The sequence below is a fragment of the Octodon degus genome, unplaced genomic scaffold (assembly GCF_000260255.1).
Source record: "Octodon degus isolate 3935 unplaced genomic scaffold, OctDeg1.0 scaffold00087, whole genome shotgun sequence".
Taxonomy (NCBI): Eukaryota; Metazoa; Chordata; class Mammalia; order Rodentia; family Octodontidae; genus Octodon; species Octodon degus.
The window spans coordinates 7893951-7907653 of NW_004524663.1; the positions used below are offsets into that span (position 1 = coordinate 7893951).

At 40.9% G+C, this 13703-nt stretch overlaps 1 pseudogene; it reads right to left on the minus strand.

The window, feature by feature from the left end:
* Window positions 1–12854: 12854 nt before the first annotated feature.
* Window positions 12855–13697, minus strand: LOC105742969 (annotated as a pseudogene).
* Window positions 13698–13703: the final 6 nt, after the last annotated feature.

Sequence of the window (13703 nt, forward strand, 5' to 3'; positions counted from 1 at the left end):
AGCTGTCACACCTGGAGTCCATCCGCCTTTGTGTCTAAAAGCTCCTAAATTTTTTTTTTCTTTAACTAATCAATTCTATCTTTGAACTCAGTAGGTGCCAAAAGACCCAGATCTTTGGATCCTATTCATTTATTTATATATAATTTTTAAAATTTTGGCCAGGGAAGAATGACCATTGCACATAATGAGAATCTAGAGTGATTTGAATAATGTTTTGCTCCTGCCTCTGGCTGCAGCCTCTGCTGTCTTTCCTTCGGGCTAGGCAAGCTGCTGGCAGCATTTCCATTGTTCTGTCTTAGAACCAGCAATAGGCTCCATTGCCCACACTCTCCTACCAGCAACTAGGTGGATACTGCCTCTGTAGAGACAGCCTCCAGCCAGCTGTCACTCTCACTCTGTGTTTGGCCCCTGAATGTCCTGTTTTTGCCTCCTTTCTGAGCACAGAAACTGTTTGCACTGAGTGAACTTCTGGTGCCAGCAGTGCATATGGTACACACCTCAGCTAGAGCCAGGGTGTGCCACAGTCTGCCCCTGCCTATTTTTCCTCGGGCACCCAAACCCATGATTGGCAACATACATGAGCAGCTGATAGATCGGGTCCACAGATGTGCAGGGGCTGGAATATCCTTACTGAGTCCACCTAAGACCAGAGTTTGGGGCCCTCCCCATACCTGGTTTATAACCCTCCCTCTGGCAGTGCCACACTACCCCAAACTAGCCTTGAGCAATTTAAAAGATTATTTTCTTTTGCATCTGGTTGAGCAAAGCTAGAGGGTTTAAGCTTGATCTATCAGTATTACCTTTGCTCTGCCTTCTTTTTCATGCTTGGGATTTGACTTTAAAATTGTACTCTGAGGTCCATCTGGATAGCCCAGCAGACTAAAATGCCTGCTTAGACAGACTCAGCAACCTGGGTTCAATCCTGGGCATGTAAGGCGGCCCCTGCCCCCAGGGCACTCGGAGATGACAACTGAGACTGGGCATGATGGCATGCACCTGTAATCCCAGCACTTGGGAGGCTGAACACAGGAGGATCTCTATGAGTCTGACCCTGTAGATGTAGTGAGACCCTGTAGACCCTGTACTAAATACATTTTTTAAAAAAAATTGTACTCTGAGCTGTCTTTCATGGTGATTTTAAAAAGTAAGGTAAATATAGGAAGCAAGAAAACAACATTTTTATATATATCTACAAACACCTATGGTTTTTTAAACTCTATTTGTCCTATTTTTAACTACTAGTAATTTTTAACTTTTTCTCTTTGGCTTCTTGTAAGCCAGATATAGATAGATAGATCAATAGATCAATAGATCAATCGATCAATAGATAGACAGATTGATCTACATCTATATATCTATCTATTGATCTATTGAGGAAGAGTCAGTAGAGCTCTGCACCCAGTCTTTACCAATACTATACTCCTGTGCTGAATATTGAACTCCAATATTCAGCTTCTCTACCCTCTATTGCACACAAATCCTGTGAGAAGTGTTCCACCCACCAAGTCTCCTTCCCGGATGTGTCCCTGCCTGTTCACCAAATGTTGAGATCTGTGAAGCTCTCGATGGTCCTGGGGAGAAATAGCAAGGGGATTTAGAAAATAAAGACAAGAGACAAGAGCTGAGGTCCTGATGGGAGGAGAAGAACTGAATAAGCACCACATGGGTGTTTACTTAGACTCTTCACAGTTTCTATTGGGATACACAAGGTTGCCTTGTGACTAGCAACTGGACTTGTCCCAGGCAAGATGCTTTTCTCGGGACTAAGATAGCTTGGTTGCTGTAGGCACTTTGGTCTTGTCTTACTCCCACATTTATGACCAATTTTCAGCTTCAGCTGCTCTCTACAGAATGTATAATCCTACCCCTCTTTGTGTCATCTTGTGGGAACTGGGATTGGAGAATTAGCTCAAAAAAAAAAAAAAAAGCCAACACCCTGGCTACTGCTATTCCTGTGAGTAATAAATAGTCCTTTAACTCTGCCTGAAGTGTTTCTGTAATTTGGAGTTTACAGAAGGAAACAATACAGAACACATAGTTTATGAAGTTATTTTATAATAGTCACCCAAAGAATCATATTCCAAAAGAGTTCAGGAAATCTGTCCACATGCTAAGACAAAAAGAATTTAGCTGAGGGCCTAGATCCCATGCTAATGTCCAGCATGAATCCAGTTAAAGACCTAGAGCCCACAACAATGTCTCATGAAGGCCTGTTTCATGGATCTGCACTGGGAAGGACCAAAGGTCAGTGGTGGGAGCTAAAGAGTCTGTGCCAGCAAACTGAGGAATCTGTCCCAGAAGCCAGGAAGCAACACTCAAAGTAAAGACCAGAGCTTCTCACAAAGGATCAGAGCCATCCTCGGGAATAGTGAGGTCCTGAGATATTCTGATGATGAGAATAGCCTTTGAGTCTGTATCAGGGAAGCCAGCATGACAAGCTTCTCCAGTAGACTGAATGGTGCACTACTTTCCCATCTAGAGCCAGGAAGTCATGCTCAAATTGAGGACCAGAGTCCCCCAACCCCAAGGAAACCATAGCCATTCCCAGGGACTGTAAGATCCTGAGCTCCTTCATCAATTAGAGCTGCTGAGCTCATCAGGAAAGCCAGTATGATGAGCTCCTCCAGGAAAACGAGCAACTGCCCACAGTTTCTTCCTCTCCAGTTCTGCCTCTTATGCTGCTGCCAGCGATCTGCAGGTGGGCCTCCCATACTCAGCACCATGCTAGTTCAGTTCACTTGGGTGTTACAACATGACCACCAGCTGTCAATCCACCACAGTTGTTTTATTTGTTTGTTTTTGTCTTCTGCCAGCACCCATGGAATTGTAGCAGGTTGACTTGCTAGCGTACAAATCTCAGGGTAAAGTCTCAGATCCTTTATAGTTTCTGACAAGCAGTAAACAAAGTAATCCATGTATATGAACACCATGGGATTAGGGCTACTAAAAATGTTCCTATGAACACCACTAAAAATGTTCCTAGTAGAAGTGGCAAAGGGCTGCTTCACAGTCAGTCTCTGTACCATGAGCTCTTGTCCTCCCCTCACATTCTTGTGTGGCCGTGGTCTGCAGACAACCGATCATGCCAGGACTGAAGTTACTGAATTGAGAGCTAAAGCAAACCTCTCATCCATCAGGTGGCAAGTGTTGTGTGTGTCTGAGCAATAAGATACATAACGAAGATTTTGGTACCAGGGAACTGGTATTTGCTGCAATGCCATCTGACCATGTCGCTCAGAAGACTTTGGAAAGGTTTGGTGACACTGCCCAGATAATGCTCTAGAGTGCAGTAAGCTGAGCTGGAGGGGAAGTTCTGGTCAGAACTCGAAGACCACAGCCCGTAACGACCAGGAGCAGAGGTTTCTATTGGGAACAAGGACTCACTTGGCAGTCAGACTTTAGGTCATGTGTGTTTTTCTCTGAAAAAAAAAAAGTCTACATATTGCTCATGTTTTGACACTTTGTTGGAGATTGAGATTAAGGATAAATTAATCTGGTGAAGGAAATTTTATAGTCTTATAGTCATGCAGTGGTGTAGGTGCTGTGGGGTGCTTTCGTTCAGGTCTCCTTTGAGAACCAGCAGCAAATGGCACAGCTGAATGACTTAAAAAGCTTTGAGTCTGACCAAAGTGGACAGTCTGGTAAAGTCCTGAGTCTACAAAGATGAACCTGAGGAAATTTGGTTGCTAAAAAGATTAGCATTAAAGGGAAGCCAAGTGCTTTACAAGAAGATGATGAGAAAGATGACTTGAATAAATCAGGACACAGCAGGCCAACACCCTTTCTCAAACTCAAGGGTTAATTTGAGATAAGAGCCCCAGCCAAAGAAAGAAAACAATAGCATAGGGCAGTGATGGCAAAACCTTAGAGACAAATGTGAAACTACAACTCAAAACCCACTATTTATCACATAGTGCCAACACAATACTTAACCCGAATGCTGAGATTTTAGTTCACCAAAAAAACTCATATTAATATCTATTGTCCCAAAAATAAAATAAGTAACATGGCAGATTCACCACTGTGGCCTAGGGCACCAATTCCCCAGGATGTGGTTCTCAGTGCCCAGCCATCCAGATGTGTAGAGGCCAGTACAGCCACAATCTGGGGGTGCCTGGCTACTGTTTGAGCTGGCACCAGACCTTGGCATGGTCCATGTGGTGCTGGTTTTACCAACATGCAGAATGCAATACTTGGGGGTCAGAGAGGCTTCTCCAGAGATTTCAGAAGAAGGCCTAGGAGGTCTGACAATGTGCCCCTGAGAAGGCAGTGTGTGAAGCTGTGAGTGTGGAGCTGAAAGTGCAGTGGAGACTCCAGAAAGTTAGGGACACCAGTGATGTGGAAGAGTTGGGTGGGCCCACAAAGAGTGAGCCAAGCCTGACCAAGAGAAAGGCCACAAAGGCTGCAACCACTACCATGCCTTAGGGGAGGGGCCTCCCAAGTGGCTTGGAGCTCCACTCTCACCAGAGATTGCTCCAGGAAGCAGGACACAGAACTGTGGATTTAATGTTTGCCATGCTAAGATTTGGTCTTTCTTTGATCCAGTTTCTTTCAATGACCCTCCTTATCCCTTTTGAAAAAGAAACATTTACCCCATGCCTCTGTGTTTACCCCATGCCTCTGTGTTTACCCCATGCCTCTGTGTTTACCCCATGCCTCTGTGTTTAAGTTTCCTTTAATTTTTACAGGACTTCACAGCTAAGTTTGCCTTATGTCTCAGAGAAGACTTTGCACTTGGACTTTGTAGCAATGCTGAAACTATTAGATGTTTTGCAACTCTTAGGGATGAGACTAAATGTATTTTGCATGAAGAGATGTCTATGGCTCTTTTGAGGCCAGAGGAAATAGCATGATTTTAATCCAGAATGTCTTTTGAAGTCTCATGTACTCATAGGTGGGGTTTTTGGAAGGTGGTTCAGTTATAGAGAGTGTTTATAAGCTCATGCTGTTTTTATAAGGTATATTTATAAAAAGGTATATAGTTAATGTACATGAATACGCATTATGTGGTCAAGACTTTAATCCTCATAATCCCATAAGTCAGGTGTACAATTGACCCTACTTCACAGGTAAAGGCAACAAGTTATAAACATTTCATTATTTATTGAGCTACCATCTTTTTGTTTTTATGTATAACAAGATGCTGTTTAAATAATTTGACTTATTTTCAGAATACACTTATACTTTTATAAATACTTAAGGTTACAATATTTTTCTGTTGAGTTTTTACAGAGACAAGGAATTAGGAAAGAGATGGAATTTTATGCGAAAAGTTTTTAAAAACACTGGAAATATGCCCTTGAAAGATTACTATGGAATTCATGATAGATGAAAGTAGGAAATGAAAAACTATTGCTTCAGTTCTGCTATAGACTAGAAATGGCCTATCTGGAATGAAAACAAATAATTTTAAGCAGAGACAGGCAGAAACTAAGGGGCCAAGAGTTTAAAGTAACTATGTCAAGATCACACACACACACACATACACACACACACACATTAGCAAAGAAAATAAAAACACAATAGGGGAAAAAAAAAAAAAAAAAAGGAGAAGCTAGACATAGTGGTAAAATCTTGTGATCCCAAATCTCTGGGAGGTAAAGCAGGAGGATCACAAGTTTACGCACAGCTTGGGCAAAAGATATAGCTCATTGTGAAGACTTGGCTCAATCTCCAGTACCAACACCCACCAAAAAAGGTAAAAAAGAAAGAAAAGAAAAGAAAAGAAAAGAAAATAAAAGAAAAGAAAAGAAAAGAAAAAAGGAATTTAAGGGCTGGCCACATAGCTCAGTGTATTAAAGCTCCTACAAGCAGGCACCGGGGCCAGGGGTTTGATCGATCACTGGGCCTGCTTGTAGGGAGGCCCTGCCCTTGGGGTTGCACTAAGACAGCAATTTTTTTTTTTTTTTTTTTTTTTTTTTATAGAACCAGGGATTGAACTCAGGCCCTTGTGCTTGCCAGGGAAGTGCTTATTCTACTGAGCCTTCTCCTTGGCCCCTTGAGATAGCAATTGAGACTGGGCGTGGTAGTACACTCCTATAATCCCAGCACTTGCGAGGCTATAAACAGGAGAATCACTAGGAGTCTGATCTAGTAGTGAGACCCTGAAAACCCTCTAGACCCTTCCCTAAAATTAAAAAAAAAAGAAGAAAAGAAAAAGAAATTTGACCAGGAAATAAAATTTGGGGCTCACTGATTTAAGTGAATCCTTGAGTGAATATAAGATTTGAATTTAGATAAGTTCAAGAAACATTAACAAGGATGAGCTCATTTTGCATTCTGTTTTGAAAACAGAAATAGGCTGAGTTGTACCACAATGGTTTCCATTTTAGATATTCTTCTTTTTTACTATCCACAACTTACCAGCCTTACATTTTCAGATATGTACTTCATGATTTTCTTGACATACATGTTTCCTCCATGGTCAAGTATCATTAAGCTCCGCACACACTGTTTACTAGGGCCCTGGTTTTACTAAGCAAAACTTTTACCCAGACTGGTGTGAAAAAACTGAGAGTGAAAAATAAAGGGAAGGTATAATTTAACAAAAGAAATGCAAAAGGGACACTACATACATTAGGTATTTTACAAATGTCATCATTTTATTTCACATTTCTCTGTTAAGAGAGATATTGCTAAGATTAGCTGGTCACTTATGATTTAGATAAGAATGGCTCAGCACATCCTGGTTACCTCACTCATTACATGGCTTTAAGGAAATCCGGTACTCCCAGAAGACTACAGAGTAGTGGTTTTCAAGTGGGATGATTTTATTCCCATTTGATAATGGCTGATGATAGTTTTTGGTGGTCATAAGTCAGTAGAGCTATTACTGGCATTTAGTGGCTAGTGGCCTAGAAAAATTGCTAAAAAACATCCTATAATTAATATGATAGCTCCCACAAAGAACCATCAAGTCCAAACTGTCAGCAATGCTGCAGTTGAAAAATCTCTGCCCTGGTTTATAATGATCTCTGACTCTGAGGTCTTGCCTGCATTAATAACTTTTCTCTTTCCTCCATCACACTTTGGTTTGTATTCAGACTCCCATTCCTCTCTCCTTGAAATAAGGTCACCACCAGATTGTTTATTTTAGGCAACAGCAATGTTGGTAAAGAGCTTTAAGTATGAGAACAAAAGTAAAAAAAGTCACATCATGTAGCAGTTGAGCTAACTAATAAACTAAGAAACTCTATTCTTAAAATCTTTTTTTACCACCACTGGGCTAGACTTTCCATGCAAGCCAATTCAGGCTTCTTGACATCTTCCTGGCTCCTTTCTCTGTATAACCTCTTTCCAGACTGTATAAGAACTCTAGGTTCCTTGCACTCTATTTGGCTACCATTTGGTGCTCTCAGTACTCAACATCTAAACTCAGGCCTCGCTTTACCTACGCCAGAGGGTCTCAAACTTGAGCTTGCATGTCATGTGAGCGCCTTCTTATGCCCTCACTTCCTGGACTTTAGTTCTGCGGGTGTGACTGAGAATTTGCACCTTATAAGTTCTCAAGTCATGTTGAAACCACTAGTCTAGGATAGCAATGTTAGAACTACTATAACCACAGCAGCAACAACAACAGCTGTCCACACAAACCTAGCCATATCAGGACAAAGGTTCTACAGAGGCTCTGAGGCAAAGTTCAAAAAATGAACCACTGTGCCTTGGTTCATTCATTTAATTCACTTCACAACTCTGTTCTCATATTCCTGGGGGAAGATGGCCATGGTCACGGTCACCTGACGCAGTTTGCAAATGGCAAGCGATCTGCCACTGAGCTACTTTCCCAGCCCACAGTGTGCAAATGGAAGCAAAATTTTGCCAACAGCTTCTCTTTCCAAACTGAACTGTTCGTGAACAAAAGCATTTTAGGACTGAGGTGTTGCTGCATTTCTCTTACCTTGATCCACTTCAGAAGGCAGTAGAAGCTCTGTTTATCACTCCCCACCTGGAAAAGGATTGGAGATAGAGCAGTTATCAAGGAGGCTAAGACCGAAGGCCCAGTTCTGATTGATTTCAAAGCTCATGTTTGTATAAATTGTGTTAAGTTAGGGGTGAATATAGAACCCTCACTTTTAATAATGTACTTTTTCAATGGTCAGTGGTAGCCCCAAATTATTCACAAACATAATTTAGAAGTGAATTTAGAAATAGATTAAATACTAGAAAAGGATACGAACCTTTACTGACAGATTCATTATTAATTATTCCCCAGGCAAAAGCACGGTACCGTTACCATCAAAGGGACGGCAGCTGACAAGGTCTGAGGTGGTTCTCAGTGGCAACTGGGAGACGTTTATGTGCTAGTGTTGGTGTGTAGGGAAACCCTGGCCTGCATGCTGGATATTCCTGTAAGACTTCTAGGAACTAAGTTATAAATAGCCCAAGTTATAAATGAAGAAGCAACAAGCTGTAAGATGTTAGCACAGTACGTATAATTTTCTGAGAAAACAGTCTAGTAGTGCTTCTGCTTATTTCCCAAAGGGGGTGTTGGGGGAGAAGGTGAAGCTTGCCATCTGAAATAACTGGGTCACTGGAGTAGTGCAGCCTAATCCTGGCTTGGAATTCAGCTTCCCAAATCTCACCTTGGCAAATCAGGACACAGGACTTGCTGACAAGTACTGGCTTCTGGGCTGCCTGAGATGTGGCTGTAGGTTTATTTCATTTATCTTCTTGACAGATTGTTACATCCAATCAATCTCTTACATAATTACAGTTGCTTGGATAAATAGAAATTCTCATGATCACAAACAAAGTCTGTTTTCTGGGCAGAAAGGAAGACATAGCCTCAGGGTCCCTGATTTTCAGGTAGTGACCCATATGAGGCCATGAGTTTGGACTACAGAATGCAGTTCTGCCTGCTGCATCATTCTGCATGCACCCACTCCTTATTTAGGTTTTCACTGAGGTCTGACTTTGGACCTACATTACTATATACTACCTAGAGTTATATACAAGGACTCTGTTCACACTGGATAAGAGCGTATAACAGAGATCTCACTTTAATGTTATGAGCTGGGGGAAGGCCTTTACTCCAAGGAAGATCACATTCTAGGGAACCAAAGACTCAAGTAATATATATATATATTCCATTTGGGGAGGGAGAATTCAACACCTATACAGAGAATAAAGACAAGTGTACATAAGGGATGAAACGAGCAAAATAAATGAGTAAAATAACTAGAGAACAGAGAGTGAGCAGTGACTGTTTTCCTTAGCACTCACAGGAACCTCAGAGTTTTTCAGTCTCTGAGCAGTTGCTGACTCCCTTTGGGACAGGTGACCTGCGTCCAGCCACTGTGCAAATCAGAGAGCAGAGCTCCTAGGGAACGCCACAACTCTCCAGACTGTTGTGCTTCCGCGCGGTGTCTGCCCAGTACCAATGGACACTACAGGTCTACTAACTGTGCAGCCCTAGTTGCTTCAACCATCAGAATTCTCCTTTCTAAAAGCCAATGCAATAAATAGAAATGACATGAAAATTTACCAAATCTTGAATTCTTGAAATTATTAACTGCTGTAGTTTAGGATTCTTCTCCATATCTAGGCTCAAGGAGACAAAACTAAATAAAGTAAACAGTCCTATTCACCCAAAAGATTAGTTTTCAAAGGCAAAAAAAAAAAAAAAAAACTTTTTACTATTATTAGATTTTAATACCTCCTATATGATATACTTAATGAAGTGAAATCTGAGGCTCCTAATTAAGTCTCCTTGGATCTCTATTCTTCTAGTACACTACAGAATTGGAGATATTTCTATGTAGTTATTTATTTTTCAAATTTATTGGAAGTAAAGGAACATGAGTAAAAGTCTAGGCTGAGATCCTAGAGCTATAGAGATACAGAGATATTTTCTTTAGGTCAGATAAAAGTACTCTGTGTAGAATGTCACACAAGCCCGATGAGATCAGCTAAGTGTCAAACTTCTCTATGTTTTTTCCCAATTTCTTTATTTTTATCAAAATTGCTCAAGTCACAAACATTTTTTCCCAAGAAATATCAAACAGTACATTGATGTCAACTAAAAATCAGCTTTCCTTTCTCCCTCAATCTTTTTGTTTTTTCTTTTTTAATGTATTTGGTACAGGATCTACAGGGTCTCACTGTACAGATTGAACTAGTTGTGATTCTCCTATTTTCAGCCTCCCAAGTGCTGGGATTACAGGCACACGCCAACACTCCCAGTCTCAATCACCATCTCAGCATACCCCAGGGGCTGGGGCTGGCACAGCATGACAGGGATTGAACCCCTGTCCCTGCATCTGCCTAAGTAGGCATGTTAGTCAGCTGAGCTAACTGGCTTGGCTGGCCCTCCCAATCTTAATCTTTTAGGGAAGATCACTCTCCCACATTTTTTCTTTCTTTCTTTCTACCTACCTACCTACCTACCTACCTACCTACCTACCTACCTGGCTGCCTATCTATTGTCTATCATCTATCTAACCATTTCCCTGATATATATTATGTAAGCATGTGATTTTAAGCTTTGCAAAGTAGAATTATACCATGCGTATTATATTCCCATTCCTATTTCAGAAAGTTCAGATAACATTCAGAGAGGTACGAAAGGTAAGCATCACTCACATATGTCCCAAAGACAGGCACCAAGGGTAGTGGCCATATTTTCTTATAGTCTTGTCTTTATGAATATTTATTTGTTTTATCTTGATTTTTATCCCATAGAGTGTATAAATCTTCCTTTTATTGGTTGTTATACAAATATTTGCTTATGACAAAAACAAGAAAATGTGATCTACACATGTGCCAAAGTAAAAAGTAAACATTATTTTTAAAATTTACCTTTCCTAAAGTTTTACAATTGCACATAACAAAGGAACTTTTTAAATATACTACTTTTACTTCAACCATGATTATCATTAAATGGAGAATGTCTCCCCGAGGCCTCATGCTTTTATAGGTGGGGCTTTTGCGGTGTGATGGAAACATGGAGGTTATTTGGCTGACCTTCTGTTACGAGACGGAACTTTCCAGAAGATCCTGGTCATCAGGCCTGGCCTAGAAAAGCATAGCTCATTTCCAGCTCCACCCCTCTCTCTGCTTCCTGATGCCATCGTGCGACCTGCTTTGCTCCCACATGCCCCATTTCATGCCATTTCTGCTCTGGGGTTTCCCAGCCATGGATTGTAACTGTGAGCCAAAATAAACCTCTCCTCCTGAACTTCTTGTTGAGTGCTGTGTCTCAATGATGAGGAAAGTGACTAAGGCAACCATAAAGGATAAACGCCACCCATAGCTCCTGGTAGATTTGTGAAAATTCCTGTCCAGTTTCATTCACTTATAGATGGCATCCAGTGATAGCTTTTCTTCTTAAAAAGCTTTCTTCTTGACTAAAGGCAGGGTAAAGGGCAATTTGGTGATTTCCAAGTCTCTTCTCACAGAACCAGCAGGGTGGTAAGGGTCTTACATTCTTCCCTTCTGCCCATAGCAGCTCCAGCGTCACTGCCCTCCCTTCTTCCAAATGCATCCTAGAGAAAAATGGCATTTGCTGCCTTTTAGTCTCTTAGGCTTATTAGGTATATTTTGATGCTTTTTAATCAGATAGAAGCTAAATGAGTCTAATCGTACTTTCAAGTCAAAAGCAGAATCAGTTGCTTGATAGCAAGATGTTTGTTTTCACTGACATTTAAGGGACAGATCTCTGCTGAGCCTCTTCTAACACACAACACTACACTGTTAAATTTTCCATACATTACACACACACACACACACACACACACACACACACATACACATACATCTATGGTTTGTTTGTATCCCCAGGGCTTCAGATGTCAGAAGCTAGGTCCTCAGGATGGTGTTTTGGGAGATAACAGAAATTCTCAGAGGTGGGGCTTTGTGCAAGGTAATCCAGCCATTGGAAACACTAATGTCAGAAGGCGTTAACTCAGTTCTCATAGCACTTCAGTTGGCTCCCACAAGAATGTGTCATTGTCAGAGAGCAAGACTGGCATGTTCTGTTCACTAGCCCCTGTATCTAGCTCCCTGCGAAGACTTTCTCAGGTCTTTAATCTGTACTAAGTGATTACTTTTTAAAAATAACATGTTTACCCTAAAAATCTTTAATATTGAAACTGTTTTGGACATTTTTTTTTAAAGTATAGGGAAAAAATGAAAATTATACTTAATTCCGCCTCCTGCAAGCAACCATTTTCATTTGCCATTTTGGTAAGTTTTCTTCTTGTTTCCAAAAATGTGTGCATGCACACGTGCGTGTGTGTGTGTGTGTGTGTGTGTGTGTTGTGTTTAGTCACAATTTACATGTAATTTTAATGCTTACAAAGTTTTATTTTGCGATGAACTACTATTGTGAATGCTACTGTTTTAATGTATGGTTAATTATTTATAGGTTTCATGTTAGATAATTTTATTATTTGACTTATACTCCAAACCATAGTTTCTAGTTACGGTTTCAAATAATTCAGTAGATTTTCTTCTCACCTCCAAGATAAAGATACTGGCTTTATTTTTGTTTTTTAATGTTCCCATGCTTTTGCTTTCATTTCTTTCTGTTTGCTAATCACTCATTTAATCTGTGCTGCTTTTCTCTCTCTCTCTCTCTCTCTCTCTCTCTCTCTCTCTCTCTCTCTCTCTCTTCCAACTGAGTTAAGTCTTTTTATTCTTTTGGTAATCTCTTCCAGGGTTAACTACTTCCATTGTAGGTGATGAAATATGTAAGGCTCCACTTCAAATGTTGGCACTGCTATGAACATAGTCCCTTTCCCTTCTCTGCAACTCAGAATTAAATTGTCTTGTCTTATATTCCAGTCTCAGAAGTAGCTCCACTGCAGAAATTATTTGCAGACAGTCTTACGCTTTTTAGCAGTGGTCTCTGACCAGGTTCTATCTTCTCCATGTTCACTACCAATGGACTTAGTTTAGATATGTATTAAACTAAGAGGCATTCTCTCAAATGAGTTTAAATGCACTTTATTTTTAGACAACCTACATGACGTGTTTTTTTCCCTAAAAAACAATGCCTCCACTCCAAATAAATCACGGTCAAAATAAATGAAGCGTTCAAGATGACATCAGTACCATTTGCCTAAAATCCTGGTGTTGTGTAGATGACAAGCAGCAGCCAGTTATGACAAATGATAGATCCAAGGTTACCATCAAATCCATTAACATTTTTCCATTTCTAAACCATCCTTAAAGAAAATCATAAATGGGGTCACACCATCCTCACAGTAGTCCATGAGAGCAACTATGCCATCAGAATACATGTTTGCACCAATAAAGAACGGATAGTTTTTGAAATTAGCAAGGATGTGCTTGATTTGCTCTGCAGCCCCCGTCATAAACGGTTTTACTCTTTCTGGTCTTTGTTCTTCAAGTTTGCCTTTGATTGGTTTCATATAATCTTTGATGTATTTCTTGTAGGCCTCTTTTGTGAAGCTGGTTTCCTGCAAGTGATGGTTCATTACAATATCTACACCAGTGACTACTGTGCTTTCCGTGCCTTCGCCCTCTGGGCCTTCAGCGGAGGCATTGCCACCAATGAGCGCGTCGTCAGTGGCACCCTCTGTTTTACTGACCATCTTGCCCTCCACCTCCAGGCACAGCCCGTCCGCGATCTCTCAGATCTTGTAAATGTCGTAGAACATCTCATCGTGGCTGATGAGGTCCCGGTAGATAATCATGATGGTGGCTGAGGGAGTTGGCGGCCGCGCAAGCTTAGCAGGAGC